Raw genomic sequence first — 8611 nt, 5'->3', positions numbered from 1 at the left:
CTTTAAACATTGATTTTGATGTTTCCAAATTGGAGATTTCAAGCCACACGCTCCGAAATGAGGTTCTAAAAGCACAATGTGCATCAAAATCACGTTTTGACACTACAGGCTCCGGAATAGGGACTTGCCTTTTGAAAGCCTATTGTGCCCCCAAACACCAATTTTGATGCTTCAAAACCAAAGATTTTGAGGCATAAGTTCCAAAACAAGGTTCTAAGAGCACGATATACATAAAAATCAAATTTTGATGCTACAGGCTCCAAAATCAGGACTTGCATTTTGAAACCTTGTTGTGCCTCCAAACATCGATTTTGATGCTCCAAAACTAGGGCTTTTGAGGCACAATTTCTAAAATATGGTTTTAAGAGCACAATGTGCATCAAAATTGGATTTTGATGCTTCTGGTTCTAGAATCAGAGCTTGCATCTTGAAACCTTGTTGTGCCTCAAAACACTGATTTTGATGCTCTGAAACTGGGGCTTTCGAGGCACAAGCTTCGAAATGAGGTTCTAAGAGCACGATGTGCGCCAAAATTAGATTTTGACGATATTGACTCTAGAATCGGGACTTGCATCTTGAAACCTTATTTACCTCCAAATATCGATTTTGATGTTCTAAAACTGTGGCTTTTGAGGCACAATTTCTAAAATAAGGTTCTAAGAGCACAATGTGCATCAAAATTGAATTTTGATGCTAGTGGCTCTAGAATAGGGGCTTGCATCTTGAAACCTTGTTGTGCCACAAAACACTGATTTTGATGCTCCAAAACCGGGGCTTTCGAGGTAAAAGCTTCAAAATGAGGTTCTAAGAGCACGATATGCACCAAAATCAGTTTTTGATGTTATTGACTCTAGAATCGGGACTTGCATCTTGAAACCTTGTTTTGCTTCCAAACATTGATTTTGATGCTCCAAAACTAGGTCTTTCGAGGCACAAGCTCCGAGATAAGCTTCTAAGACAAACATGTGCGTCATAATGGAATTTTGACGCTACAGGCTCCGGAATAGGGACTTGATTCTTGAAACCTTGTTGTGCCTCAAAACATTGATTTTGATGTTCCAAAATTAGGGGTTTCAAGGCAAAAACTCCGAAATGAGGTTCTAAGAGCACGATGTACATCAAAATTGCGTTTTGACGCTACCGACTCTGGAATTGGGACTTGTATCTTGAAACCTTGTTGTGCCCCAAAAAACTAATTTTTATGCTCCAAAAACAAAGCTTTTGAGGCACGACCTCCGTTTCGGGATTCTAAGAACATTATGTTTATCAAAATCGTGTTTTGACACTATCACCTTCAGAATCGGGACTTGTGTCTTGATACCTTGTTGTGCCTTTAAACATTGATTTTGATATTTTGAAACTGGAGCTTTCGAGCCACACGCTCCGAAATGAGGTTCTAAGAGCACAATGTGCATCTAAATCATGTTTTGACACTACAAGCTCTGGAATAGGGACATGCGTCTTGAAAGCTTGTTGTGCCTCCAAACACCAATTTTGATGATTCGAAACCGAAGATTTTGAGGCATAATCTCCAAAACAAGGTTCTAAGAGCACGATGTACGTCAGAATAAAATTCTGACGCTACCAGCTCTAGAATTAGGACTTTCATTATGAAACCTTGTTGTGCCTCCAAACATCGATTTTGATGCTCCAAAATTGGGGATTTTGAGGTACAATTTCTAAAAAAGGGTTCTAAGAGCACGACGTGCGCCAAAATCAGATTTTGATGCTATTGACTCTAGAATTGGGACTTGCATCTTGAAACAGATTTTGATGCTATTGACTCTAGAATTGGGACTTGCATCTTGAAACATTGTTGTGCCTCCAAACATTTATTTTGATGCTCCAAAACTCAGTCTTTCGAGGCAAAAGCTTTGAAATGAGCTTCTACGAGAATGATGTGCGTCAAAATGGAATTTTGAGATGCTATCAGCTTGAGAATTGCGACTTGTGTCTTGAAACCTTGTTGTGCCTTTAAACATTGATTTTGATGTTTTGAAATTGGAGCATTCGAGCCACACGCTCCGAAATGAGGTTCTAAGAGCACGATGTGCATCAAAATCATGTTTTGACACTACAGGCTCCGGAATAGGGACTTGTGTCTTGTAAGCTTGTTGTGCCTCCAAACACCAATTAGGATGCTTCGAAACTGAAGATTTTGAGGCATAAGCTCCAAAAGAAAGATTCTAAGAGCACAATGTGCATCAAAATCAAATTTTGACGCTACCAGCTCCAAAAGCAGGACTTGCATCTTGAAACCTTGTTGTGCCTCCAAACATCGATTTTGATGCTCCAAAACAGGGGCTGTTGAGGCACAATGTGCATCAAAATTGAATTTTGATGCTACTGGCTCTAGAATTGGGGCTTGCACTTGAAAACTTGTTGTGCCTCAAAATATTGATTTTGATGATCCGAAACCGATGCTTTCGAGCCACAAGCTTCGAAATGAGGTTGTAAGAGCATGATGTGTAACAAAACCAGATTTTGACGCTATTGACTCTAGAATCGGGACCTGCATCTTGAAACCTTGTTGTGCCTCAAAACATTGATTTTGATACTCCAAAACTAAGTCTTTCGAGGCACAAGCTCCGAAATGAGCTTCTTAGAGAATGATGTGCGTCAAATTTGAATTTTGACGGTACAAGCTCCTGAATAGGGACTTGCTTCTTGAAACCTTATTGTGCCTCTAATAATTGATTTTAATGTTTCAAAATCAGGGCTTTCAAAACAAAAGCTCCTAAATGACGTTCTAAGAGCATGATGAACATGAAAATTGCGTTTTGACGCTACCGACTCTGGAATTGGGACTTGTGCCTTGAAACCTGTTGTGCCTCCAAATAGTAATTTTTATGCTCCACAAATGAGGCTTTTGAGGTATGACTTTTGAAATGAGGTTCTAAGAGGACAATGTGCATCAAAAATGAATTTTGATGCTATTGGCTCTAGACTTGGGGCTTGCATCTTGAAACCTTGTTGTGCCTCAAAACACTGATTTTATGTTCCGGAACCAGGGCTTTCGGGGCACAAGCTTTGAAATGAGGTTCTAAGAGCACGATGTGCTCTAAAATCAGATTTTGACGCTATTGAGTCTAGAATCGGGACTTGCATCTTGAAACCTTGTTGTGCCTCCAAACATTGATTTCGATGCTCCAAAACTAGGTCTTTCGAGGCACAAGCTCCGAAATGAGCTTCTAAGAGAATCGTGTGCGTCAAAATGGAATTTTCACGCTATAGGCTCTGGAATAGGGACATGCTTCTTGAAACTTTGTTGTGCCTCAAAACATTGATTTTGATGTTCCAAAATCAGGGCTTTCGAGGCACAAGCTCTGCAAACGAGGCTCTAAGAGCACGATGTGCAGTCTTTCGAGGCAAAAGCTCCGAAATGAGCTTCTAAGAGAATGATGTGCGTCAAAATGGAAATTTGACGCTATGGACTGCAAAATAGGGACTTGCTTCTTGAAACCTTGTTGTGCCTCAAAACATTAATTTTGATGTTCCAAAATCAGGGCTTTCAAGACACAACCTTCAAAACGAGGTTCGAAGAGCATGATGTACATGAATATTGCATTTTGACGCTACCGTCTCTGGAATTGGGACTTGTGTCTTGAACCTTTGTTTCATGACAAAAGCCCGCTTCTCAAGTTGATGGCATCAAAACATGATATGGACAAACATGGTGTTCTTACAACCTCATTTCGGAGGTTGTGCCTCAAAAGCCTCATTTTTGAAGCATAAAAATTAATGTTTTGAGGCACACCAAGGTTTTGAAACACAAGTCCCAATTCTAGAGTCGGCAGCGTCAAAATGCTATTTTGATGCAAGCCCCGATTCTAGAGCCAGTAGCATCAAAATTCAATTTTCATGCACATTGTGCTCTTATAACCCTGTTTTAGAAATTGTGCCTCAACAGCCCCAGGTTTGGAGCATTAAAATTGATGTTTGGAGGCACAACACAAGGCTTCAAGATGTAAGTCCTGATTTTAGAGCCCATAGAGTCAAAATTTGATTTTGATGCACATTGTGCTCTTAGAACCTTGTTTTGGAGCTTATGCCTGAAAATCTTCGGTTTGGAATCATCAAAATTGGTGTTTGGAGGCACAACAAGCTTTCAAGACACAAGTCCCTATTCTAGAGCCTTTAGTGTCAAAATGGGATTTTGATGCACATCATGCTCTTAGAACCTCATTTCGGAGCGTGTGGCTCGAAAGCTCCAGTTTTAAAACATCAAAATCAATGTTTCAAGGCAAAACAAGATTTCAAGAAACAAGTCCCGATTCTCAAGTTGATAGCATCAAAACACGATTTTGACAAACATGATGTTCTTAGAAACCCATTTCAAAGATTGTGCCTCAAAAGCTTCATTTTTGGAGTATAAAAATTAGTGTTTAGAGGGACAACAAAGTTTCAAGACACAAGTCCCAATTCCAAAGTCGGTAACGTCAAAACGCACTTTTGATGTACATCGTGCTTTTAGAACCTCATTTCGAAGCTTGTGCCTTGAAAGCCCTGATTTCGGAACATCAAAATCAATGTTTTTAGGCACAACAAGCTTTCAAGAAGCAAGTCTCTATTCTAGAGCTTGCAGCGTCAAAATTCCATTTTGACGCACATCATTCTCTTAGAAGCTCATTTCGGATCTTGTGCCTCAAAATACCCAGTTTTGGAGCATCAAGATCAATGTTCGGAGGCACAACAAGGTTTGAAGATGCAAGTGCCGATTTTAGAGTCAATAGCATCAAAATCTGATTTTGGCGCACATCGTGCTCTTAGAATGTTATTTTGAAGCTTCTGCTTTGAAAGCCCCAGTTTTGGAGCATCAAAATCAGTTTATTGAGGCACAACAATGTGTCAAGATGCAAGCCCCGATTCTAGAGCCAATAGCATCAAAATTCAATTTTGATGCACATTGTCCTCTTACAACCCCGTTTTAGAACTTGTGCCTCAAAATCTCAAATTTTGGAGCATTAAAATTGCACATTGTGCTTTTAGAACCCTATTTTAGAAATTGTGCCTCAAAAGGCCCAGTTTTGGAGCGTGTGGCTCGAAAGCTCTAGTTTCAGAACATCAAAATCAATGTTTAATGGCACAACAAGGTTTCAGCACACAAGTCTCGATTCTCAAGCTGATAGCGTCAAAACATGATTTTCACAAACATGGTGTTCTTAGAAGCTCATTTCGGAGGTTGTGCCTCAAAAGCCTCATTTTTTTAGCATAAAAATTAGTGTTTGGAGGCACAACAAGGTTTGAAGACACAAGTCCCAATTCCAAAGTCGGTAGCGTCAAAACACAACTTTGATGTACATCATGCTCTTAGAACCTCATTTCGGAGCTTGTGCCTTGAAAGCCCTAATTTTGGAACATCAAAATCAATGTTTTGAGGCACAAGAAGGTTTCAAGAAGCAAGTCCCTATTATGGAGCCTGTAGTGTCAAATTTCCATTTTGACACACATAATTCTCTTAGAATCTCATTTCGGAGCTTGTGCCTTGAAAGACACAGTTTTCGATCATCAAAATCAGTGTTTAAAGTCACAACAAGGTTTGAAGATGCAAGTCCCGATTCTAGAGTCATTAGCGTCAAAATTTGATTTCAGCACACATCGTGCTCTTAGAACCTCATTTTGAAGCTTGTGCCTCAAAAGCCTTGGTTTCAGAGCATCAAAATAAGTGTTTTGAGGCACAACAAGGTTTCATGATGCAAGCCCCGATTCTAGAGCCAGTAGCATCAAAATTCAATTTTGATGAACATTGTGCTCTTAGAACCCAGTTTTAGAAATTGTGCCTCGAAAGCCCCTGTTTTGGAGCATCAAAATTGATGTTTGGAGGCACAACAAGGTTTCGAAGCCTATGGCTCGAAACCTCCAATTTCAGAACATCAAAATCAATGTTTAAAGGCAATGTAAGGTTCAACACACAAGTCCCGATTATCAAGTTGATAGTGTTAAAACATGATTTTGACAAACGTGGTGTTCTTAGAACCTCATTTCGGAGGTTGTGCCTCAAAAGCCTCATTTTTGGAGCATAAATATTAGTGTTTGGAGGCACAATAACGTTTTCAAAAACAACTCCCAATTCCAGAGTCGCTAGTGTCAAAATGCAATTTTGATGTACATCGTTGTCTTAGAATCTCATTTCGTAGGTTGTGCCTTGAAAGCCCTGATTTTGGAACATGAAAATCAATGTTTTGAGGCACAACAAGGTTTCAAGAAGCAAGTGCCTATTCCAGAGCCTGTAGCATCAAAATTCCATTTTGACTCACATCATTCTCTTAGAAGCTCATTTTGGAGCTTGTGCCTCCAAAGACCTTGTTTTGGAGAATCAAAATCAATGTTTGGAGGCACAACAAGGTTTCAAGATGCAAGCCCTGATTCTAGAGCCAGTAGCATCAAAATTCAATTTTGATGCATATTGTGCTCTTAGAACCCTGTTTCAGAAATTGTGCCTCAAAAGCCCTAGTTTAAGGGCATCAAAATCGATGTTTGGAGGCACAACAAGGGTTCAAGATGCAAGTCCTCATTCTAGAGCCAGTAGCATCAAAATTTGATTTTGACGCACATGGTGCTCTTAGAACCTTGTTTTGGAGCTTAGGCCTCAAAATCTTTGGTTTAGAAGCATCAAAATTGGTGTTTAGAGGCACAACAAGATTTCAAGACGCAAGTTCCTATTCTGGAGCCTTTAGCGTCAAAACGTGATTTTGATGCACATCGTGCTCTTAGAACCTCGTTTCCGAACATGTGGCTCGAAAGCTCCCGTTTTAAAACATCAAAATCAATGTTTAAAAGAACAAAAAGGTTTCACGACACAAGTCCCGATTCTCAAGCTGATAGCGTCAAAACATGATTTTGACAAACATCATGCTCTAAGAACCTCATTTCGGAGCTTGTGCCTTGAAAGGGATTTTGGAACATAAAAATCAATATTTTGAGGCACAACAAGGTTTCAACAAGCAAGTCCCTATTCTGGAGCCCGTAGCGTCAAAATTCCATTTTGACGCCCATCATTCTCTTAGAAGCTCATTTCAGAGGTTGTACGTCGGAAGACCCAGTTTTGGAGCATTAAAATCAGTGTTTACAGGCACAACAAGGTTTCAAAATGCAAGTCCCGATTCTAGAGTCAATAGCGACAAAATCTGCTTTTGGCGCACATCGTCCTCTTAGAATCTCATTTCGAAGCTTGTGCCTTGAAAGCCCTGGTTTCAGAGCATCAAACTCAATGTTTTGAGGCACCACAAGGTTTCAAGATGCAAGCCCCGATTCTAGAGCCAGTAGCATCAAAATTCAATTTTGATGCACATTGTGCTCTTAGAACCCTGTTTTAGAAATTGTGCCTCAAAAGCACCCTAGTTTTGAAGCATCAAAATCGATGTTTGTAGGCACAACAAAATTTCAAGATACAAGGTCTGATTCTATAGCCAGTAGCATCAAAATTTGATTTTGACGCACATCGTGCTCTTAGAACCTTGTTTCGGAGCTTATACCTCAAAATGTTCGGTTTTTAAGCATCGAAATTGGTGTTTGGAGGCACAACAAGCTTTCAAGATGCAATTCCCTATTCTATAGCCTGTAGTGTCAAAATGTGATTTTGATGCACATTGTGCTCTTAGAACCTCATTTTGGAGCGTGTGGCTCAAAAGCTCCAGTTTCAAAACATCAAAATCAATTTTTAAAGGCACAACAAGGTTTAAAGAGACAAGTAGCGATTCTCAAGCTGATAGCGTCAAAATAGATTTTGAAAAACATGGTGTTCTTAGAACATCATTTTGGAGGTTGTGCCTCAAAACTATGATTTTTGGAGCATAAAAATTATTGCTTGGAGGCACAACAAGGTTTCAAGACACATGTCCCAATTCTAGAATCAGTAGCATGAAAAGGTAATTTTGATGTACATCGTGCTCTAAGAACCTCATTTCCGAGCTTGTGCCTTGAAAGCCCTGATTTTGGAATATCAAAATCAATGTTTTGAGCCACAACAAGGTTTCAAAAAGCAGAAAATTTATCAAAATTGTGTTTTGATGCTATCAGCTTGAGAATAGGGACTTGTGCCTTGAAACCTTGTTGTGCCTTTAAAAATTGATTTTGATGTTTTGAAATTGGAGCTTTCGAGCCACATGCTCCGAAAGAAGGTTCTAAGAGGACGTTTTGACACTACAGGCTCCGGAATAGGGACTTGCATCTTGAAAGCTTGTTTTGCCTCCAAACATTGATTTTGATGCTCCAAAACTGGGGCTTTTGAAGCACAAATTCTAAAACAGGGTTCTAAGAGCGCAATGTGTATCAAAATTGAATTTTGATGCTACAGGCTCTAGAATCGGGGCTAACATCTTGAAACATTGTTGTGCCTCTAAACAATGATTTTGATGCTCCGCAACTGGGGCTTTTGACGCATAAGCTTCGAAATGAGGTTCTAAGAGCACGATGTGCACCAAAATTAGATTTTGACGCTATTGACTCTAGAATTGGGACTTGCATCTTGAAACCTTGTTGTGCCTCCAAACATCAATTTTGATTCTCCAAAACTAAGGCTTTTGAGGCACAATTTCTAAAATAGGGTTCTAAGAGCACAATGTGTATCAAAATTGAATTTTGATGCTACTAGCTCTAGAATTGGGGCTTG

Source organism: Cryptomeria japonica, chromosome 9 (assembly GCF_030272615.1).
Source record: "Cryptomeria japonica chromosome 9, Sugi_1.0, whole genome shotgun sequence".
Taxonomy (NCBI): domain Eukaryota; kingdom Viridiplantae; phylum Streptophyta; class Pinopsida; order Cupressales; family Cupressaceae; genus Cryptomeria; species Cryptomeria japonica.
The sequence above is the reverse complement of the archived record's forward strand: the minus strand, read 5'-3'. Positions refer to the sequence as shown.